Here is a 25,019-nt window from a genome sequence, read left to right as displayed (position 1 = left end):
GCTTGATTAGTTCTCGAGTTATAAGGAAATTTGTATGGAAACCCCCCCTCTTAAAGGGGAGAGGAGTTATAATTCCCCTTATAAAGAAGGGAGGGGTCTCAAATTACCCTAGAATAAATTCTTGTCACCGAAAACACCCACATGCCAAATTTGGTTCTATTTGCGTGATTAGTTCTCGAGTTATGCAGAAATTTGTGTTTCATTTGTATGGGAGCCCCCCATCTTAGTGGGGGGAGGGACCTCTACATGCAAATTTTCACGCCGATTGGTCCAGCAGTTTTTAATTCTATAAGGAACACAGGACAGATATATATATAGGTTTAAAAGTCGTAAATAAATCTTCGACATGTTGGGATGGGGAGTTTCTGTCACTTTTTTACGAAAAACAAGTTCAAACTTTGATGACGTTTTTGTCAACCAATCAGGATGCGAGGATTTCTAGTTGGACAATGCTTCATTGTTTTCAATTTTTCAATAGTGTACACTTACGAATTAATAACGTTCTTCATTTGGGCCAACGCGTAGATGTTTCGTTCGATTGGTGCAAAAATATTAAAAATCGATCGGGAAACCGCTAAGCTATTAGCATTCAAAACCTGACCACTTTTCGAATAAGATTTTTTGAAACGACAGCCTATCTAGCCAAGCCTTGCCGTAAGAAGTATTTCTACGTCCAAATATCACTTCTTGATATTTTTCCAATCGGACTCCACTTTTTGCCAATGAAAATTCGTTTTCCGATTTTATAGAATGAAGTGAAAGTGAATTGCAGTTATACAAAGAATAAGCTAATATACAGCAACGCGCTGTAAAAATGCAAGATATGCTATAAAGCGATTAATTTACTTATTGGTTACCTGGAATGGGCAAGGCACAAATCTTCCACACAATTGTGAGGAGCGTGCTGTTCGAGCTATGGATTACCTACGAATGGCCGAAACACAAATGGCCGAAATAACAAATGGCATACTATATCTAATGGCCGAATCACAAAAAGCTGAAACACGAATGGCCGAACGTCATATTCGGCCGAAAATAATCACGGACCTGCACAAATGTTGGGTATATGCTGTCCTTACTCGCTGCCGCTCACACACACACACACACACACACACACACACACACACACACACACACACACACACACACACACACACACACACACACACACACACACACACACACACACACACACACACACACACACACACACACACACACACACACACACACACACACACACACACACACACACACACACACACACACACACACACACACACACACACACACACACACACACACACACACACACACACACACACACACACACACACACACACACACACACACACACACACACACACACACACACACACACACACACACACACACACACACACACACACACACACACACACACACACACACACACACACACACACACACACACACACACACACACACACACACACACACACACACACACACACACACACACACACACACACACACACACACACACACACACACACACACACACACACACACACACACACACACACACACACACACACACACACACACACACACACACACACACACACACACACACACACACACACACACACACACACACACACACACACACACACACACACACACACACACACACACACACACACACACACACACACACACACACACACACACACACACACACACACACACACACACACACACACACACACACACACACACACACACACACACACACACACACACACACACACACACACACACACACACACACACACACACACACACACACACACACACACACACACACACACACACACACACACAGGATGGTAAATGGTTGAATAATGCGCTCCAGAACTATCACGAAGTTCCACAGCCTCTTATTTAGCAACTCCTATCTCTACCTCCTCGTGGTACCATCCGGGATACGCTCCTTAGTGGAAATCGGACAACCGGTGGAAACTAGGGTCGTATGCGGACAGAGAAGGGGGCACTCATGCGAAGGCTGAGTGTAAACTCTCCGCCTGCAAATGACGGATCTCGGTAGAAGCATGTTCGATGAACCTGAAAATACCGAGAACCTGAGCAGAGGGTCCAAAGCCCCCAAAGGAGGATGGTTTTAATAGCTATTATCCATGGCTAAAAGTAAAAACATGAATGGATAAACCCCTCATCCAAGGTGTCATGCGACCCGTGCCGAGGGATGAATGGTGGGGGGGTTCTATAAATACTCAGCCTCAAACGGAGCCTGTGGAGTACCAGAGCGCCCTCCACAGTAATCAGCCCTTACCGCATCATGAGGGGCTCTGATGTGGCGGACTTTTCTTTCCCCTCAACTCGTGGGATTCTTATGGAAGACAAAATCAAAAATACAACAAGTGTGGATACGGTGGAAAACCCGTTCGCTAGAGGAGGCATCCAGCGTTCTCCACCAAGGGTGGAGAAGGATGCAACTAGGAGCGCTAGTGTGGGTGGCAAAGGCAGCGGTATGCCTACCACGCCGGACACAGCGATGAACGGCCCAGCGCTTATCAGGGCGATGGAGAAAAATAGAGACGCTGTACCTAAAGTGGTAGCAGCGTCACAGCAGCTCGAGGTAATAATCGAGTTTACGTCAGGTCGCGGCAATTTCTCCAAGGACCTGAAGCAGAGCTTGCTCATGCTTCGGAGAACCTTGAATGCAGCGACCAAAACGCACAACGACCTCGTGGCGCGTGCAGGAGAGGCTAAGAAGGTGACCGTGAAGGCGTCGAAGGCAGTACAAACGGACGCTTGCCCGTTGACGGAGTGTCGTAACGCGGCCCAGGAGGCTACGGAAAGCGCTACCAGCAGCGGTAAGGCATCCGCCAAGCGCCCGAGACAGTCCCCGGGGGATAGCACCCCTGGCGGACCGAAAAAACGCCTGATCGGTAAAAGCCCTCAGGCTAGCGGGTTGGCAGAGCTAACCGATGAACCAGCGAGAAGCTCCAAGACAGGTGGCCCGTGGACCGAGGTTAGGGCCAAGAGAAAAGGCGGAGGAGGCTCCAGTAAAAAAACTGCTCCACCTAAACCGGCAAGAAAGCGAGCGAAGAAGGGCGACGCTCTTATCCTGAAAACCGACGGGTCGAAATACTCGGAGGTTCTGAAGGCCATGAGAGGAGACGCCCTACTCAAGGATCTGGGCGCGGACGTACGGAGCATCCTCACGCACGGGCGATATGATCCTCGAGTTAAAGAAGGACGCCACAAAGAAGAGTTCCGCATACAAGCCCATAGCGGAAGGAGTGCTCGGGGACGGAGTGAAGGTACGTGCTCTCACACCAGAAGTGACTCTCCAGCTTAGGAACCTGGACGAGATCACCGAAGTGCGTGAGGTCGTACAAGCTCTCAAAGAGCAAAGTGGAGTGGTGGTGGCAACCGAGGCGGTTCGCCTACGCAAGGGTCCGGCCGGGACCCAGGTAGCCACCATACGACTTCCGCTGAGTGACGGAAACAAAGCCCTGAAAGCTGCTAGGCTAAAAGTGGGGTGGTCGGTATGCCCACTGAGCGTGTCCAAGCAGTCGGAAGCTTGCTTCCGGTGTTTCGAGCACGGACATAAAGCCTGGAACTGCAAGGGGCCAGATAGGAGCCAGTTGTGCAGGAGATGTGGCAGTGCTGGCCATAAAGCAAAGGACTGCGCGGAGCCTCCTAAGTGCCTGATCTGTACCGGTAAACGGGACGCAAAGCACGTAACGAGAGGTCCAAGGTGCCCGGCCGGTGTGCCGGCGACTAAGCCACGTTCATAGTGCAAGTGACACAACTCAACCTGAACCACTGCAGCACAGCTCAGCAGCTGTTACACCAAGCAGTTTCTGAGTCAGCAATGGACATTGCCATAGTCTCGGATCCATATCGCGTCCCTGCCGGAAACGGCAACTGGGTCTCGGATAGGTCTGCGACGGCGGCTATATGGACAACAAGCAGGTTCCCGGTTCAGGAGGTTGCGTCAACTGCAGACGAGGGATTTGCGGTTGCCAAAGTGGGTGGAGTGTTCTACTGCAGTTGTTATGCTCCGCCGAGTTGGTCTATCGAGCAGTTTACGCGGATGGTAGACCGAGTATCAGTTGTGCTGACTGGTTTAAGGCCGGTGGTTGTGGCGGGCGACTTTAACGCTTGGGCGGTAGAGTGGGGAAGTCGTCGCACGAACCATAGGGGTCGGATTCTGCTTGAAGCTCTGGCAAAGCTCAACGTAGATCTGGCCAACGTCGGCAACACAAGTACCTTCAGTAGGAACGGTGCGGAGTCTATCATCGACGTGACTTTCGGCAGTCCTGGTCTGATAGGAGACTGGCGGGTAGATAATGGCTACACTCACAGTGACCACCAGGCGGTCCGCTATGGTGTCGGTCAGATAACGAGGCGGCAGGCGGCGAGTAGGGCCTCTTCGATCCCGAAGTATTTGTGGAAGCGATCCGGAGAGAGTGCGGTGATCGCGGTATGCCCGATCCGAACGCTGATCATTTGGTTGAGGTACTGTCGCGAGCATGTGACGCTACCATGCCTAGGAAAGGTCGTCCTAGGTATGGCAGGTCACCGGCTTACTGGTGGACAGATGAAATTGCGGAACTCCGCGGAGCGTGCTTTCGTGCGAGGAGAATTATGCAAAGAGCTCGTTCGGATGAAAGCAGGGCTGAATGTCGAGTAGCACTTGTTGCTGCACGCGCAGCGCTTAAGAGCGGGATAAAAGCTAGTAAACGAGACTGCTTTGAAAGGTTATGTGCTAGTGCCAATGCGAACCCGTGGTATGATGCCTACAGAGTCGTAATGGCAAAGACCAAGGGTGTGATGGCGCCCGCAGAGCAATCGCCAGAGATGCTGGAGCGGATCATCGAGGGCCTCTTTCCGCGCCACGAGCCAAGGCCCTGGCCCCAGGCCGCTGAGTCGTCCCACGGCCGACGTTCCAGTATCTCAGACCATAGCGTAGGATGGTCGGCCTCCCAGCCGAACATCCAAAGTAACGTGGGCGACGGCGGTTTGGAGATCGGGGAGGAAGTGACGGTTACGAACAAGGAACTCATTGATATCGCTAAATCCCTAAAGGTGAGCAAGGCACCGGGGCCAGACGGTATCCCGAATATGGTCATTAAAGCGGCTATTTTAGAGGCTCCCGAATTATTCGGGGCAGTAATGAATAGATGCCTGGAAGCTGGCCACTTCCCGGACAGATGGAAGCGACAGAACCTGGTCCTATTGCCGAAGCCGGGAAAACCTCCGGGTGTCCCCTCGTCATATAGGCCGATCTGTCTACTCGATACTGCCGGCAAGGTGCTGGAGAGGGTTATCCTTAACAGACTCGTACAGTACACGGAGGGTACAAACGGTCTGTCAAGGAACCAATTCGGCTTCCGAAAAGGCAAATCTACGGTGGATGCCATCTTGTCTGTCACTAAGACAGCCGAGGTGGCAATCCAGCCCAAGAGGACAGGTATTCGTTATTGCGCAGTTGTCACGCTCGACGTGAGAAATGCGTTTAATAGCGCTAGCTGGGACTCCATAGCCAGCTCGCTTCGGAACGACCACTTCGGAACGACCAAGTGCCGGTGTCGCTGTACAGAATTCTGGAAAATTATTTCCAGAATCGTGTGCTATGCTACAACACGGAGGAGGGTCAGAAATGCGTTCCAATCACCTCAGGGGTTCCGCAAGGTTCCATACTGGGCCCGGTGTTGTGGAACGTCATGTATGACGAGGTGTTGAAGCTAAAGTTTCCGGTAGGGGTGGCGATTGTCGGCTTTGCGGACGATATCACCTTGGAAGTCTACGGTGAATCTATCAGAGAGGTTGAGTTGACGGCTGCCCACTCTATAAGCATTGTTGAAGATTGGATGCGATCCAGGAAACTGGACCTAGCGCATCATAAAACGGAGGTTATCGTGGTTAACAACCGCAAGTCGGTGCAGCAAGCAAATATCAGTGTCGGGGACTGCACTATTTCGTCAACGCGGTTCTTAAAACTCCTTGGAGTCATGGTCGACGACAAGCTCAAGTTCGGGAGCCACGTCGACTATGCTTGCAAGAAGGCTTCCACAGCTATTTCGGCATTGTCTCGTATGATGTCTAATAGCTCTGCGGTATATGGCAGCAAGCGAAGGCTTTTAGCCAACGTGGTCCAGTCCATACTCAGGTATGGCGGGCCGGTGTGGTCATCGGCGTTAGGTACCAAAAGCTATCTAGCCAAGCTGGAAAGCACCTATCGTCTCATGTGCTTAAGAGTGGCGAGTGCGTACCGCACAGTTTCACATGACGCAATCTGCGTCTTAGCGGGTATGATGCCTATTGGTATCATCATCAGCGAGGACGTAGAGTGCTTCAACCAACGTGGAACTAGAGGCATACGGAGTACCACAAGATCGGACTCGATGATCACATGGCAGCGGGCATGGTCTGATTCCACAAAAGGCCGGTTGACACATAGACTTATCCTGGAACTATCCGGATGGGTCAACAGGCGTCATGGCGAAGTCAACTTCCACCTGACACAGATTCTGTCAGGGCATGGTTGTTTTAGACAGTATCTGCACAAATTTGGGCATGCGGAGTCCCCCGAGTGTCCCGAATGCGCGGACGTTGAGGAAACTGCAGAACATGCTTTCTTCATATGCCCTCGTTTCGAGGGCGTGAGAAGCAACATGATGGCAGTTAGCGGACAGGACACTACTCCGGATAACTTAGTCGAAAGGATGTGTTCTAGCTCGGACGTCTGGGGTGCGGTCAATGCGGCTGCTACCCAGATCGTACTTGAGCTACAAAATCGCTGGAAAGCCGATCAACGGCGAATAAACAGCCTAACTACCATAGTCCAGTAGTTATCTAAGAGCGTGCGTTAAGCACAATAGCCCCTCCCTGAAGTAATACCGATAAGGTGGTTCCAGGGGGGATTGAGGCTGGAGACTCGAGTAGGGTTTTAGTGGGTCTGGATCTTCACGATCTTCACGGGATACTAAACCCCACTCCCTGAGCTGTCTTCTCAGGTGTCTGATAACAGATTTCCCTACTCGTTAAAAAAAAAAAAAAACACACACACACACACTGATCGTGTGGATTAGTTATAAATTCTAATTTTGGGCCGTCGTGCCCAAACGTAACGAAACGTAACGTAACGTAAGAGAAACTGTAAACAAACTGAGAGTTATTCTCTCAGAAAATAAATAAATAAATAAATAGACGCGTGTGAGTCGTATAAGACTGACGTCGACCTTTGACCGCTGATACTCATGATAACGTCTATTGCAGCTGACAGGTATGTCAACTGATGAGCCAGTGTGGAGAAAGTATCGGTTAGCGGAGGGGCCATCCAACACCTCCCCCTTTTTAGTACAGGTGATACGGACCGTACCTCGCAGGTGGTCTTCGTACCCTCAAAGACTGGCGAGGAACACTTGCGCTAGAAACTCCATAACTATCCAGTAGTATGCTTAATGGAATGTGCGTATCCTTAGCTTGTTCACGGTGTTTAAAATACCGTTATTAAAAAATAAAATAGGCAATTTAAACGGAAAATGCCAGTTGGTTTGTATTGCCATCCTACATCTCTGAGCCAATTTTTAAAAGAATCGATCGACGATTTTTTGAGTTACGCCCTTTTGAAATTTTAATGGCAGATTACTTATATAAAGTAAATAAAAATCCTCAATAACACTTCCAAAATGAACGTAAATCACAACTGGTATTCATTTTTTATGCAACACTAGCTGACCCGACAAACCTCGTATTGCCACAAATTACAGGGCAAGGGCAACCTGTGTTGTACATAAATCATGAATCTCGGATGATCTTTGTCACAATCTCGAATTTTGCAAGCCCCCCAGTGGGCGGCGCTTCCGATGGCGGGTCACCGGCAACACTCGCGACCGTCTCGTCCTGAATGATCTAGTGTTACTATAGATAGTTTTTGTGGCCTTGTATTGACTAATGTTTTATGGAAGAGTCTCGAATTTCTCGAGTTCGATTAGTTTTTGAGTTTCGCAAAAATTTCTGTTTTATTTGTATGAGAGTTCATATCCCCCTACCACAGGGGTGAGAGGTCTCTAACTATCGTAAAATGAATTCAAGACTCCAAAATCTCCCACATGCCAAATTTGGTTCCATTTGATTGATTAGTTCTCGAGATAAGAGGAAATTTGCATTTCATTTGTATGGAAGCCCACCCTCTTAAAGGGGAGATGGGCCATAACTCGCTTTCGAAAGAAGAGAGGAGTCTCAATTCACCATAGAAAAAAATCTTGCGTCCAAAACCACTTACATGTCAAATTTGATTCCATTTGGTTGATTAGTTCTCGAGTTATGAGGAAATTTGTTTTTCATTTGTATAGGAGCCCACCCCCTCTTAAAGTGGGGAAATCCATAGAAAATCTACCATAGAAAATATTCTTGCCTACAAAAACACCCACATGATAAATTTGGTTCCATTTGCTTGATTAGTTCTAGAGTTATGAGGAAATTTGTATTTCGTTTGTATGAGAGCCTCCCCTCCTAAAAAGGTAAGGGGTCCTAATTCATCATAGAAAAAATGGTTGCATCCAAAAACACCCACATGCCAAATATGGTTCCATTAGCTTGATTAGTTCTCGAATTATGAGGAAATTTGTATTTTATTTGTGTAGAAGCACCCCCTCTTAAAGTTGGGAGGGGTCCTAATTCACCATAGAAAATATTTTTGCCTCCAGAAACCTCCACATGCCAAATTTGGTTTCATTTGCTTGATTAGCTCTCAAGTTATGAGGAAATTTGTATTTCATTTGTACAGGAGCTCCCCCTCCTAAAGTGAGGAGGGGTCCCAGTTCATCATAGAAAAAATTTTTGTCTATAAAAACACCCACGTGTCAAATTTGGTTCCATTTGCTTAATTAGTTCTCGAGTTATGAGGAAATTTGTATTTCGTTTGTATAGGAGCCCCCCCTCTTAAAGTAGGGAGGGGTTCTAATTCACCATAGAAAATATTCAAGCCCTAGAAAACTTTCACATGCCAAATTTGGTTCCATTTGCTTGATTAATTCTAGAGTTATGAGGAAATTTGCATTTCATTTGTATAGGAGCCCCCCTTCCTAAAGCAGGGAGGGGTCGTAATTCATCATAGAAAAAAATTTTGTCTCCAAAAACACCCACGTGCCAAATTTTGTTCCATTTGCTTGATTAGCTCTCGAGTTATGAGGAAATTTGTATTTCGTTTGTATGGGAGCCCCCCCTCTTAAAGTTGGGAGGGGTCCTAATTCACCATAGAAAATGTTCTTGCCCTCGAAAACTTTCACATGCCAAATTTGGTTTCATTTGCTTGATTATCTCTCGAGTTATGAGGAAATTTGTTTTTCATTTGTATAGGAGCCCCCCCTCCTAAAGTGAGGAGGGGTCCCAGTTCATCATAGAAAAAATTTTTGTCTCCAAAAACACCCACGTGTCAAATTTGGTTCCATTTGCTTGATTAGTTCTTGAGTTATGAGGAAAATTGTGTTTCTTTGGTACAGGAGCCCTCCCTCTTAAAGTGGGGAGGGGTCCTAATTTACTATAGAAAATATTCTTGCCCTCCAAAACCTTCACATGCCAAATTTGGTTCATTTGCTTGATTAGTTCTCGAGTTATGAGGAAATTTGTATGGAAGCCCCCCCTTTTAAAGAGGAGAGGAGTTATAATTCCCCTTATAAAGAGGGGAGGGATCTCAATTTACCATAGAATAAATTCTTGTCACCGGAAACACCCACATGCCAAATTTTGTTGTATTTGCTTGATTAGTTGTCGAGTTATCCAGAAATTTGTGTTTCATTTGTATGGGAGCCCCCCCTCTTAGTGGAGGGAGGGGTTTCTAACCATCACTAAAACCTTTCCTGGCCCCAAAAAACCTCTACATGCATATTTTCATGCCGATTGGTTCAATAGTTTTCGATTCTATAAGGAACATACAGACAGACAGACAGACAGACAGACAGACAGACAGACAGAAATCCTTCTTTATAGGTATAGATATGCCCATTGCCGACCATTTTAGGAGTTTTACGCGATATTGGAACTAACCGGAAATGTTTCGGATTAAGTTATCGCTGTGGGAAATAGCCAGTATCGAACACGAACAATTACTTATCTTGCGACACCCCAAATTACACCAGAATTTAAAAACTAGATCACTGACAATCAGATCAACTACCTAGCGCCACGTTGGTTATATATAGACAAGTTACGGGGACTTCCGGGAACACCGGGACCAGTGGCCAGTTTTGACCATAAACAAAAATTTATCGTGTGGCACCTTAAATCACGCTAGAATTTAATAACTAGATCAATGAAAGCCAATTTTGCTATCTAGGCTCAGGTTTGGTCATATCTGGACATGTCTGGGGAACTCCGGAAAACCCAGGGAAATGATCAATTTCGAACATGAACAAAAACTCATCATACAACACCTTAATTTACACTAAAACTTTTAAAATAGATCCAAGTAAGCCAAATTGAGTACCAAGAACCACAATGGCCAATTCCGAACATGTCCTTATTATCAAAAACGTACCACATTGTGTTATTGACTTCCCAGGGGCTCCTGGGGTCCCCCAAATATGTCCAGATATGACCAAATCTAACCCTAGATAGCAGATTTGGCTTCCATTGATCTAGTTATTGAATTCTAGTGTCATTTAAGGTATCGCACGATAGGTTTTTGTTCATGGACGAAATTGGCCACTTGTCTGGGTGTAGTTGATCTGACTGTCAGTGATCTAGTTTTGAAATTCTGGCGTAATTTGAGATGTTCCATGACTAAGCCACGTTCATAGTGCAAGTGACACAACTCAACCTGAACCACTGCAGCACAGCTCAGCAGCTGTTACACCAAGCAGTTTCTGAGTCAGCAATGGACATTGCCATAGTCTCGGATCCATATCGCGTCCCTGCCGGAAACGGCAACTGGGTCTCGGATAGGTCTGCGACGGCGGCTATATGGACAACAAGCAGGTTCCCGGTTCAGGAGGTTGCGTCAACTGCAGACGAGGGATTTGCGGTTGCCAAAGTGGGTGGAGTGTTCTACTGCAGTTGTTATGCTCCGCCGAGTTGGTCTATCGAGCAGTTTACGCGGATGGTAGACCGAGTATCAGTTGTGCTGACTGGTTTAAGGCCGGTGGTTGTGGCGGGCGACTTTAACGCTTGGGCGGTAGAGTGGGGAAGTCGTCGCACGAACCATAGGGGTCGGATTCTGCTTGAAGCTCTGGCAAAGCTCAACGTAGATCTGGCCAACGTCGGCAACACAAGTACCTTCAGTAGGAACGGTGCGGAGTCTATCATCGACGTGACTTTCGGCAGTCCTGGTCTGATAGGAGACTGGCGGGTAGATAATGGCTACACTCACAGTGACCACCAGGCGGTCCGCTATGGTGTCGGTCAGATAACGAGGCGGCAGGCGGCGAGTAGGGCCAACACTCCAACCACCCGTGGATGGAAGACATCATACTTCGATCCCGAAGTATTTGTGGAAGCGATCCGGAGAGAGTGCGGTGATCGCGGTATGCCCGATCCGAACGCTGATCATTTGGTTGAGGTACTGTCGCGAGCATGTGACGCTACCATGCCTAGGAAAGGTCGTCCTAGGTATGGCAGGTCACCGGCTTACTGGTGGACAGATGAAATTGCGGAACTCCGCGGAGCGTGCTTTCGTGCGAGGAGAATTATGCAAAGAGCTCGTTCGGATGAAAGCAGGGCTGAATGTCGAGTAGCACTTGTTGCTGCACGCGCAGCGCTTAAGAGCGGGATAAAAGCTAGTAAACGAGACTGCTTTGAAAGGTTATGTGCTAGTGCCAATGCGAACCCGTGGTATGATGCCTACAGAGTCGTAATGGCAAAGACCAAGGGTGTGATGGCGCCCGCAGAGCAATCGCCAGAGATGCTGGAGCGGATCATCGAGGGCCTCTTTCCGCGCCACGAGCCAAGGCCCTGGCCCCAGGCCGCTGAGTCGTCCCACGGCCGACGTTCCAGTATCTCAGACCATAGCGTAGGATGGTCGGCCTCCCAGCCGAACATCCAAAGTAACGTGGGCGACGGCGGTTTGGAGATCGGGGAGGAAGTGACGGTTACGAACAAGGAACTCATTGATATCGCTAAATCCCTAAAGGTGAGCAAGGCACCGGGGCCAGACGGTATCCCGAATATGGTCATTAAAGCGGCTATTTTAGAGGCTCCCGAATTATTCGGGGCAGTAATGAATAGATGCCTGGAAGCTGGCCACTTCCCGGACAGATGGAAGCGACAGAACCTGGTCCTATTGCCGAAGCCGGGAAAACCTCCGGGTGTCCCCTCGTCATATAGGCCGATCTGTCTACTCGATACTGCCGGCAAGGTGCTGGAGAGGGTTATCCTTAACAGACTCGTACAGTACACGGAGGGTACAAACGGTCTGTCAAGGAACCAATTCGGCTTCCGAAAAGGCAAATCTACGGTGGATGCCATCTTGTCTGTCACTAAGACAGCCGAGGTGGCAATCCAGCCCAAGAGGACAGGTATTCGTTATTGCGCAGTTGTCACGCTCGACGTGAGAAATGCGTTTAATAGCGCTAGCTGGGACTCCATAGCCAGCTCGCTTCGGAACGACCAAGTGCCGGTGTCGCTGTACAGAATTCTGGAAAATTATTTCCAGAATCGTGTGCTATGCTACAACACGGAGGAGGGTCAGAAATGCGTTCCAATCACCTCAGGGGTTCCGCAAGGTTCCATACTGGGCCCGGTGTTGTGGAACGTCATGTATGACGAGGTGTTGAAGCTAAAGTTTCCGGTAGGGGTGGCGATTGTCGGCTTTGCGGACGATATCACCTTGGAAGTCTACGGTGAATCTATCAGAGAGGTTGAGTTGACGGCTGCCCACTCTATAAGCATTGTTGAAGATTGGATGCGATCCAGGAAACTGGACCTAGCGTATCATAAAACGGAGGTTATCGTGGTTAACAACCGCAAGTCGGTGCAGCAAGCAAATATCAGTGTCGGGGACTGCACTATTTCGTCAACGCGGTTCTTAAAACTCCTTGGAGTCATGGTCGACGACAAGCTCAAGTTCGGGAGCCACGTCGACTATGCTTGCAAGAAGGCTTCCACAGCTATTTCGGCATTGTCTCGTATGATGTCTAATAGCTCTGCGGTATATGGCAGCAAGCGAAGGCTTTTAGCCAACGTGGTCCAGTCCATACTCAGGTATGGCGGGCCGGTGTGGTCATCGGCGTTAGGTACCAAAAGCTATCTAGCCAAGCTGGAAAGCACCTATCGTCTCATGTGCTTAAGAGTGGCGAGTGCGTACCGCACAGTTTCACATGACGCAATCTGCGTCTTAGCGGGTATGATGCCTATTGGTATCATCATCAGCGAGGACGTAGAGTGCTTCAACCAACGTGGAACTAGAGGCATACGGAGTACCACAAGATCGGACTCGATGATCACATGGCAGCGGGCATGGTCTGATTCCACAAAAGGCCGGTTGACACATAGACTTATCCTGGAACTATCCGGATGGGTCAACAGGCGTCATGGCGAAGTCAACTTCCACCTGACACAGATTCTGTCAGGGCATGGTTGTTTTAGACAGTATCTGCACAAATTTGGGCATGCGGAGTCCCCCGAGTGTCCCGAATGCGCGGACGTTGAGGAAACTGCAGAACATGCTTTCTTCATATGCCCTCGTTTCGAGGGCGTGAGAAGCAACATGATGGCAGTTAGCGGACAGGACACTACTCCGGATAACTTAGTCGAAAGGATGTGTTCTAGCTCGGACGTCTGGGGTGCGGTCAATGCGGCTGCTACCCAGATCGTACTTGAGCTACAAAATCGCTGGAAAGCCGATCAACGGCGAATAAACAGCCTAACTACCATAGTCCAGTAGTTATCTAAGAGCGTGCGTTAAGCACAATAGCCCCTCCCTGAAGTAATACCGATAAGGTGGTTCCAGGGGGGATTGAGGCTGGAGACTCGAGTAGGGTTTTAGTGGGTCTGGATCTTCACGATCTTCACGGGATACTAAACCCCACTCCCTGAGCTGTCTTCTCAGGTGTCTGATAACAGATTTCCCTACTCGTTAAAAAAAAAAAAAAAAACACACACACACACACTGATCGTGTGGATTAGTTATAAATTCTAATTTTGGGCCGTCGTGCCCAAACGTAACGAAACGTAACGTAACGTAAGAGAAACTGTAAACAAACTGAGAGTTATTCTCTCAGAAAATAAATAAATAAATAAATAGACGCGTGTGAGTCGTATAAGACTGACGTCGACCTTTGACCGCTGATACTCATGATAACGTCTATTGCAGCTGACAGGTATGTCAACTGATGAGCCAGTGTGGAGAAAGTATCGGTTAGCGGAGGGGCCATCCAACACCTCCCCCTTTTTAGTACAGGTGATACGGACCGTACCTCGCAGGTGGTCTTCGTACCCTCAAAGACTGGCGAGGAACACTTGCGCTAGAAACTCCATAACTATCCAGTAGTATGCTTAATGGAATGTGCGTATCCTTAGCTTGTTCACGGTGTTTAAAATACCGTTATTAAAAAATAAAATAGGCAATTTAAACGGAAAATGCCAGTTGGTTTGTATTGCCATCCTACATCTCTGAGCCAATTTTTAAAAGAATCGATCGACGATTTTTTGAGTTACGCCCTTTTGAAATTTTAATGGCAGATTACTTATATAAAGTAAATAAAAATCCTCAATAACACTTCCAAAATGAACGTAAATCACAACTGGTATTCATTTTTTATGCAACATATGCCCATTGCCGACCATTTTAGGAGTTTTACGCGATATTGGAACTAACCGGAAATGTTTCGGATTAAGTTATCGCTGTGGGAAATAGCCAGTATCGAACACGAACAATTACTTATCTTGCGACACCCCAAATTACACCAGAATTTAAAAACTAGATCACTGACAATCAGATCAACTACCTAGCGCCACGTTGGTTATATATAGACAAGTTACGGGGACTTCCGGGAACACCGGGACCAGTGGCCAGTTTTGACCATAAACAAAAATTTATCGTGTGGCACCTTAAATCACGCTAGAATTTAATAACTAGATCAATGAAAGCCAATTTTGCTATCTAGGCTCAGGTTTGGTCATATCTGGACATGTCTGGGGAACTCCGGAAAACCCAGGGAAATGATCAATTTCGAACATGAACAAAAACTCATCATACAACACCTTAATTTACACTAAAACTTTTAAAATAGATCCAAGTAAGCCAAATTGAGTACCAAGAACCACAATGGCCAATTCCGAACATGTCCTTATTATCAAAAACGTACCACATTGTGTTATTGACTTCCCAGGGGCTCCTGGGGTCCCCCAAATATGTCCAGATATGACCAAATCTAACCCTAGATAGCAGATTTGGCTTCCATTGATCTAGTTATTGAATTCTAGTGTCATTTAAGGTATCGCACGATAGGTTTTTGTTCATGGACGAAATTGGCCACTTGTCTGGGTGTAGTTGATCTGACTGTCAGTGATCTAGTTTTGAAATTCTGGCGTAATTTGAGATGTTCCATGATAAGTATTTGTTCATTTATTTATTTTATTTATTTATTTATTTATTTATTTATTTATTAACATTGATCCATCTGACTACAGTGTCTACATGAATAAAACATACTAAATTACTACTAACAGGCTAACTAGATTACATTCAAACTTTGCAAGCGATTTCGAAAACAATTAGCAGAATAATTAAAATCAAAGTAACTATACACACGATTAAACATACAACACGTAGCTCTGATTGGCTCATTTTGTCCGTAATCAGTTCTTCTAAAATCCAGCCGAAGAAAATCTGAGTTGCGAAGGGCACGTGGAGCAGCGTTTATGTTAATTTGAGCAAGGATATTTGGAGAGTCCAATTTGCCCAGCAAAACTTTCCTGATGAAGAGTATCCTATCAACATTTCTCCTTTTGGCGAGAGTTTCCATATCGAGTAATTTACAACGGTCTTGATACGGCGGGAGCACTGAAGGGTTTTGCCAGGGAAAGTGTCTCAATGCGTATCGTAAAAATTTCCGTTGAACTGCCTCAAGTCTGGAAGACCAAATTGCAATGTAAGGGCTCCAAACTATAGCAGCGTATTCCAAGATAGACCGAACGATAGAATAGTACAAAGCGCGTAAACAGTACGGATCTCTGAACTCTTTGGACACTCGAAATATAAAACCCAAATTTTGATTGGCCTTAGATATAATGTAGGAGTAGTGCTCCCGAAAGTTAAGATGCGAGTCGAGTATCACTCCTAGATCTTTAACAGCATATACTTCTAGCATATATTTCTCCTTTTGGCGAGAGTTTCCATATCGAGTAATTTACAACGGTCTTGATACGGCGGGAGCACTGAAGGGTTTTGCCAGGGAAGGTGTCTCAATGCGTATCGTAAAAATTTCCGTTGAACTGCCTCAAGTCTGGAAGACCAAATTCCAATGTAAGGGCTCCAAACTACAGCAGCGTATTCCAAGATAGACCGAACGATAGAATAGTACAAAGCGCGTAAACAATACGGATCTCTGAACTCTTTGGACACTCGAAATATAAAACCCCAATTTTGATTGGCCTTGGATATAATGTTGGAGTAATGCTCCCGAAAGTTAAGATGCGAGTCGAGTATCACTCCTAGATCTTTAACAGCATATACTTTTTCCAAGCGCTCGTTGCCGATTTGATAACTCCAAGTAATGGGTTCTTTTTTACGGTTAAAGGAAATAACCGAACACTTGCACACACTAATAGAAAGTTCATTCTTTCGACACCATTCCACAAAGATATCGATGAGCTTCTGCAATGTTTGGCAATCTTCAAATGATTTGACCAGTACGTAAATTTTCAGGTCATCAGCGTAGAGCAATCTACAGCCTCTTGGAAGCACAGTACACACGTCGTTAAATAATAAGGAAAACAGAAGGGGCCCGAGATTGCTTCCTTGTGGTACGCAAGATCGATTGCAAAATTCGCTAGAAGATGCGTTACCTAGTTTTACTGAGAGGCGGCGATTCACTAAGTACGATTTCAACCAGTTAACAAAGCTCGACGCTGCACCCATACGCTCTATTTTAGCTACAAGAAGATTGTGATCCACACGGTCGAAGGCAGCTTTCAGGTCAGTGTACACTGTGTCAATTTGAGCACCATTTTCTATTTTTCGTACGCAATATGATGTAAATTCCGCTAGATTAGTGACAGTGGATCGTCCAGGGTAGAATCCGTGCTGATCACAAGAGATGTGTCGTTTTGCCTCGTACATCAGCTGTTTACTTATAAGGATTTCAAGCAGTTTCGAGCCACTGCTCAGAGATGTAATTCCACGGTAGTTGGCCACATCAGTACGATCTCCCTTCTTGTATACAGGAAATAAGATGGACTCCTTCCAGGCATCTGGGAACGTCAATTGCGATATGGACTGGTTACAAACAGCAGTGAGAGGTGCACAAAGAGCATCACAACATTTTTTAAAAATAATCGGTGGGATGCCATCCGGTCCAGGCCGCCACGATGATTTTAGTTTGTAGATCGCATTTTTAATGTCTGCTTCCGTAAACGTCACATTCCGCATTTCTAAAATACCCTGTTCAACATTCAGAAGTGCCTCGTCGATTTGCTGTGCAGGAATAAATCCGTTTTTAAATACACTGGCAAAGTGCCCGGCAAACAATTCACAAATTTCACGCGGAGAGCTTGCCAAATCATCGTTGTTAGACATTACCGATGGCAGACCTAGTGTTTTTCGTTTCCCGTTCACAAATGACCAAAAACTTTTGGGGTTGCGTTTCAAGTCATTTTGAGTTCGCAGAACATGTAGGGAATATAGTTGACGATTATAGTCTCTATAAGCATTGCTTGCGAGTACAAACTCTCTTTTCGTGTACGGGTTCCGATTATTCGAGTAGTGTCGAAGAGCTCTCGCACATCCACTTTTTAATTCACGTAAACGACGGTTTGACCAAGCAGGGTTAGGTTTTGGTCGAGGCTTGGGAACATGTAGGATAGTGCTCGCAGTGTATTATTCAGGTAAGATACTGCTTCATCGACACTCACGGCATTGTATAAAGGCACCCAGTCACCTTGTGCGATCGCACGGCGCAAAACAGCAAAATCAGTCCTTCGAAAATCAAACTGAGCATTCTCAATTGGCTCGGTAAGAGGGACAGGAACGGAACAGCGCAGTGAAACGAGTAGAGCAGGGTGGTACGGGTCCAGTTCAATAAGTGGTTCAACAACTTCACTGATACTACACTCTTCTAAAGCATTTTCATTGGCAAACACTAAATCAAGAATGTGATTTCTATAATTAACGATGTGATTCAGTTGCTTCATGTTGAGTAGCGACATGCCATCAATAAGAATGGAGCTGGATCTACTGAATGACGATTCGGTTGGATGGGCAAATAAATAACCAGTAACACCTTCTTTCCAAACCAGATTAGGCTGGTTAAAATCCCCAAATAGCAAATGAAGATCGTGAATTTCCAAGGAATCGACAATTTGGCGTACGCTTTCAACATATCGCTCTATGTAATTATGATCGATAGCATATTCAGGCGGCAAGTAAACTACCCCTATACAGACATTGGCAATAACAGTAAAAATACGCACCCATAAATACTCTAGATCAGCATCAATAGATACAGATACGCACTTTGAGCCCAGCTTATTTGATACTGCAATGAGAACTCCTCCACCTCTTTTTTCCCAGTCGCCTTTACATCACGATCCCTACGATACACTGTGTACCGATGGCCGAAGAGCTGGGTTGAGAGAAACTGCTCATTTAACCATGTCTCGGTAAGAACAATTACATCGTATTGCGCATCCAGCATAGCCAAAAAGAAGTTGTCAACCTTGGTACGAAGCCCTCTAGTGTTTCGACTGGAAAGATGTTTGGCGATTACGGTGTGTAGTATCATCCATCGGATGGACATATACTAGTGTTTTACCTTCAAGAGTGATAGTTAATGCTGAATCGAATGATGTAACCGGGAGCAGCTGAGTTGTTTTTGCGTCACCAGACCGGAATCCAAGCTCGAAGCCGCCAGTGTAAGCGTCAGAATGTGCATATCCAGATGTCGGGTCCATTGCGTTACATAAATGTAACTTGTCAGCGATCGGTAATAGTTGCTATGCAGAAAAATCAATCCTCGAACGTGCTTTACGCAAACGCTTCTGATAGAGAGAGCACACCGTGCTCCAGGCCGAGTGACAAGTGTCCAGCATATTATCAGCAGTAAGCTTGTGCAGAGTGTTAAATTTACAATAGTTCACGCATTTTTGGAAACCAGCTCGGCAATCTTTTACATTATGCGATTCACCACATATGGGACAGCAAATCAGATGCTCAGTAACCTTGCATCGGTCCCAAACAATGTTAACATATTTCAGATTGATCAAGTGTGCAAAAGCATTCGGATCAGTTTCAACGATGACCGTGACGGGAATAGACTGCTTGTCATTGTTTTGGAAGCGAATGATTTTCAAATCTGCAGTGCTAGATAAATTATTCTGCCTCTTTAGTTTCATGACCAAATCCTCTTTAGATATTTCATCGGAAAGCCCAACGATTTTTACCCTCGGCTTAAGCGGCAATTCAATGCTAATAGTGTAATTATTGGCTAGTCGGTTTTTGGCAGTAACAACCATTCTTTCAGCGGACTCTTTGCAATCACATCTTACGATAACCTCACCGTTATCTTTGCATCGTAGACTTTTAACAGCAAATTCAATAGGGTCCAACTTATTACCAATTTCACGTTTGGTTGCATCTGCTGTTTGGTCTTTCAGTGGTTTAAACGAAATAGTCTGCTCCAAATCGCTCACTGTTTTGGTTTTAGAAACGGGCAATTTATTGTTCACAGCAGATGAAGTAGACTGAGGTTGTTGTTTGCTGGGCTGAGCCAACGGGGACTTTTGTGGGCTGGATGGAATACGTCTTTTACCTGAGCGAAGTTGACCGACTTCTAGATCGTATGACGTGGTATTTTGTGCTACACGGGTAACATCGGCATAAGATGAATTGCCGTTAATCGGTGTGACCGTAATTGATGGGTTGCTAGCCAGATTGTTCGCTTTAAACTGAGCAAGACTGTTGTTAATTATGTCAGTAACCTGGCTGGACAAACGTTTATCAAAGCATTCGATTTCACTCTTTAACTTTGAGTCAAAGTTGGCAACAACACTAGTGAGCGATTTTATTTGATCCATCACTTCCGAGCATTTTTTTGCTAAATCATTTAAAGAGGTTTGTTTTCTACGACATCCATGGCAAATGTATTTTAAAGCAGAGTTTTCTAGCATTGCTTTTGCTCCGGTGGCACTTAAATTCGCACATTTCTGGTGGAGGATCTGGCCACATCCACCAAAACAATAGACACGGTCATTTTCAGAGGAGATTTTTTGCACACAAGCACTGCATATCACCGTCGTCATTGTGTAGCGCGCGCCGTACGGCGCGGCGGCGCCCTTTACCCAACTTCAGCTGGCACACAAAGCACAGAAGCACAAATTGTGGTACTGGTATCGTCGATATAATAATATTTATTTGACGATTAATTCTCTTATGTCCAGAGGTAGCAGTAATATTTTATAACGAACAGAACACTGAATATTTCAGCTACATGTAGATAATTACGGAATTATTGAAAAACGTATTTCAGCACGAGAAAAAGCGTTTTGAAAGCCCGATATAGGCACAATAGTACTTTACTGGCGTAAGCGTCAGCCGTAAATTCATGTTCGATGCTGACTGTTTTCCACAGCGATAACTTAATCCGGAACATTTCCGGTTAGTCCCAATACCGCGTAAAACTCCTAAAATGGTTGGCAATGGGTATATGTTGCATAAAAAATCAATACCGGCTGTGATTTACGTTCATTTTGGAAGTGTAATTGAAGATTTTTATTTACTTTATATGAGCAATCTGCCCTTTAAAACTTCAAAAGGGCGTAACTCAAAAATTCGTCGATCGATTTTTTTTAAATTGGCTCAGAGGTAGGATGGCAATACAAACCAACTGACATTTTCCGTTTAAATTGCCTATTTTATTTTTTAATAACGGTATTTTGAACACCGTGTGTTGCTACCTACCCTGCTACTGCTGTTCTGCCTGATCACGATTTCTCAATCGGTTACAATGAGACCGGATCAGACTTCGCTTTGCCGGCAGCCAAATGTTGTACATCACGTTTCCGACACGTTCGGTTACCGTTCCAGCTTCCCAAAACAATTTGTTATTTCTGAACACCTTAGCGCAGACGTTGTCCTGCGGGAGGTAACTCCGAGTTTTAGCCCCGTGCTTTGCGATTGTATTGTTCTTCGTGCATAGACAATTCTGGACAGCTGACTGCTGAAGGTGGACGGAGAAGTTCCATCGACGTACGGATAGCCCTACCTAGCATAATTTCAGCCGGGGCCTTTCCTCTGGGGCATTACGGCATGGCGTTGACCTGTAGCACAGCAGAAACATGTTGATAGCTTCCTCCATGGGTTTTCCGCCGGTTTTAATTTTGCGAACTGCACTTTTAAAGGTACCGACGAACCTCTCTGCGAGACCGTTGCTTTGTGGGTGAAACGGTGCGGTCCTTAAGTGTTGAATAGCATTTGTGGTACGGAATGATGCGAATTGTTCACTCTTAAATTGTGTACCGTTGTCCGTGACTAACGTTTCCGGTGCGCCGAACCTTGCGAAGATACCACGATGTAAACGGATAGTTGCTGCAGAAGTGATATCCTTGGTTTGAATTACTTCTGGCCGTTTAGAGAAAGAATCGACTAGGATAAGGTAGTATTGCCCCGACATAGGACCAGCATAATCCAGATAAACCCGCTGCCATGCTTTCTCCGGCACAGGCCACGATGAAAGCAGCGTTTTTCTGTCCGTTTTGGCTACGCTGGCACAAATTTGCAAGTACTGACGGTTTTAGTAACATCTTCGTCGATATTGGGCCAGTAAACATATTGACGTCCAATCGATCGCATTCGTTCCACACCTGGGTGACCTTTGTGTAGCTGCTGAAGTACACGCTTCCGAAACACCTGTGGGATAACCACTCGTTCGCCATACATTATGCATCCATCTACAATAGACAAAGCGTCACGACGCATGTTGCGAACATGGCCGCAGCGAATCAACACCAAAACAGTAGTGAAGATATGAGGTGCCATACCTCATTGACTCGACATACCATATCCACTAACACTGCTTCAGATTTGTATAAACGCGTACCTTTATTGTCTAGACGAATTGCCTTTATCTGTCATGCACAACTGCCACAGAAAATCATGTTCAATTAGTTGCTTATAGAATAGCTGATGAGACAAAGTAAGTGCAATACTCCTGAAAGTACGTGCAATTAAAATTCGATAATTATCCCTAAATATATTTTTTAAAGATAAGATCTAGATTCTACAAAACCCTAAAGTGAAATCAACTAATTACTTAAATTAAAATTACTTACAGTATAGTTAAACCTACGGCAGGTAACTGATTGAATTTATATGAGTGATTTTGAGCTTAAAAGCTAACCTAGCTTACTAAAAACTATTTTTGCAGCACTCACGTGTTAAGAAACAATTCCCAGTAAAGTTGATGAATTATACACTAAAGACACTAAACGTAAGTTGTAGTTAGAAACTAAGAAATATTAACGGCAGAAATGATTGTTATACTATACTAAACTTTCTTACACTATGTAAAGCTGATTCCAACTTTAATTGGCAGGAAATATTTAACCTCCAAGTTCTTCACACGAATATTATTAAAATAAACGGTTAAACATTTGGAAAAGTCTTTAGTTGCTTTCGCAACAACGCAGATAAAATTGTTGTATTTGCGGATCTGCGTTTTTCATTTTCCGTGAAGGCCATCTATTGTTTATGAATTTAACCACTTCTTGTAGACTATCATCCGCTGCAGTCGCTGCGATGATTTGTTGAAATGAGAGCGGAAGGGCCGTTAGCGCTTGATTGGCTACGCTTTTGACCGTCGACTCAAGCTCCATAGTTGCCATAACAAACTCCTCTTGTGGCTGAATGTACATCGGCATGTCCAAAGCATTCCGTAGACACGTAACGAATTTTAAAATCGTAGAACAGAAGAGTAAGCGCCCATCTCTGAAGCCTGTTCGTAGGAATGCCCTTCTTAGATCCGAAGATCGAGAAGAGCGGCTTGTGATTAGTTTCCAGAATAAATCGTCGACCAAACAGCATTCTGTGAAACTTAGTTACCGCAAAAACTAATGCCAGGCCCTCCTTTTCAATTTGGCTGTATTTACTTTCGGATGCTGACAAACTACGCGATGCATGACAAATAGTGCGAACAGTGCCGTCAGGAAATTTATGTGCAATTCGGGCCCCTAGCCCAAACTGTAAAGCATCCGCCGACACAATTATTTCGAGCTGCTGATTGTAGTGCGTTAGCAATAGCGGAGACTAAAGAACTTCACGATCAAACGATTTTTGACACGCTGCCGAACATACAAACTTTGTATCCGCTTTGAGCAGTTGGTCCATGGGATGACGCAGGGCACGAATTTCCTTCACGTACTTCCCATAATCAATATCATGCAGTGCTGGCATATTAACGATTGAAGAAATCTTGCCTGGATCTGGTTTAATACCCTCTGCGTTCATAATATGTCCTAAATATTTGACTTCATTCTTTCCGAAATTGCACTTATCCATTCGAACTGTGAAGCCATACTCCGCCGACTAAAATGTCGTCCAAGTAACCGACTGCAATGTATCCATCAATCGTTGGAACAAACCTGGCGCTGATTTGATGCCAGGCGACAACCTGGTAAACTGGAAGAGCCCTTTATGTGTATTGATGGTCAGCAATGGTTGACTAGTTTTGTCAACTGCCACCTGCAGATACGCATCTGATAAGTCTATGTGGCTGAAGACGTGACAGTTGGCCATCTTGGCAAAAATATCCTCTAGCAGAGGTGAGGGATATTGATTTGGTTCAAGAACACTGTCGAGCCCCGTTGAAAAATCGGCACAGATACGGACTGTCCCGTTCGACTTACGCACAACGACGATGGGAGCCGCCCAGTCGAAAAAATCCACCTTCTTGAGGATACCTAGGCTTTGTAAGCGAACAAGTTCTTGCTCCACCACACTTTCCATACTGTAAGCGACCGGACGTTTGGGTCTGAAGACAGGCTTGGGAGTGCCTTTCAGCACAAGTTGAACTGGCGTTTTGTTACACAGGCCCAGCTTGGCCGTAAACACTGCAGGAAAACGAGACTGCAGCGTAGACACTATGCAAGATTGCAAACTAATGACACGGTTGCAGTAAGATGCGATCGGCCGGCTCCATAATCCGAACAAATCCATCCAATCTATACCCAAGATGTCTAGCTGAACGTTGGGACTGGCGGCAAAGCATTTGCCCTGTTTTGATATGCCGTTAAGGGAAATGTCGCATTGAAGCACTGCCGTCAGTTGAAGCGGATCACCTGATGCTGTTTTGGCACTGCAAACAGCTGCTGCCGTCGTCGGTCGACTAAGCTTCACCCACGATCGGTGTGAAATGATCGTTATGTCGGAACCGGTATCCAGTTGTAGTCGTAGCGGAATGTTGTTAACCTGTAGATGGACAAATTTCCGCCCTTGGGTGATTGTCTGGACGGTAAGTGTTTTTGTTGATGACGTTCGCTTCTTTTGCTTGTAGTCCCTGCTGCTAGTAGGTTTTTCTGAATGTTTGAATGACGAAAAACATTCACAGTACCTACATTTCCTTGTGCCCTGCTTTCCACACTGATGAATAATTACCAGAATATATTGCGGAGTTTCCACCTATTTAGAGTCCCACGCGAAAATTATTAGCGTGGTTATTTTCTGCGTTTACCACATATGTTTACAATTTAGCAATTTGAAACGTTCGTTATTGCCTCCCCACTGCACCCCTCCTTGTTTGACAAGCATATTTTCAATGTATTTAGTAAGTACAGGATAATTATTATTGAAAAAC

At 45.6% G+C, this 25,019-nt stretch overlaps 1 protein-coding gene across 1 annotated transcript in view; it reads right to left on the bottom strand.

The window, feature by feature from the left end:
* LOC128737614 (ubiquitin-conjugating enzyme E2 G2) overlaps window positions 1–25,019 on the bottom strand; it is a 133,939-nt gene that overhangs the window by 18,900 nt on the left and 90,020 nt on the right. The gene's annotated exons all lie outside the window — the stretch shown is intronic.

This window comes from Sabethes cyaneus, chromosome 1, assembly GCF_943734655.1.
Source record: "Sabethes cyaneus chromosome 1, idSabCyanKW18_F2, whole genome shotgun sequence".
Taxonomy (NCBI): Eukaryota; Metazoa; Arthropoda; class Insecta; order Diptera; family Culicidae; genus Sabethes; species Sabethes cyaneus.
Note: the sequence above shows the minus strand (reverse complement) of the source record. Positions and strands in the feature narration are given on the sequence as shown.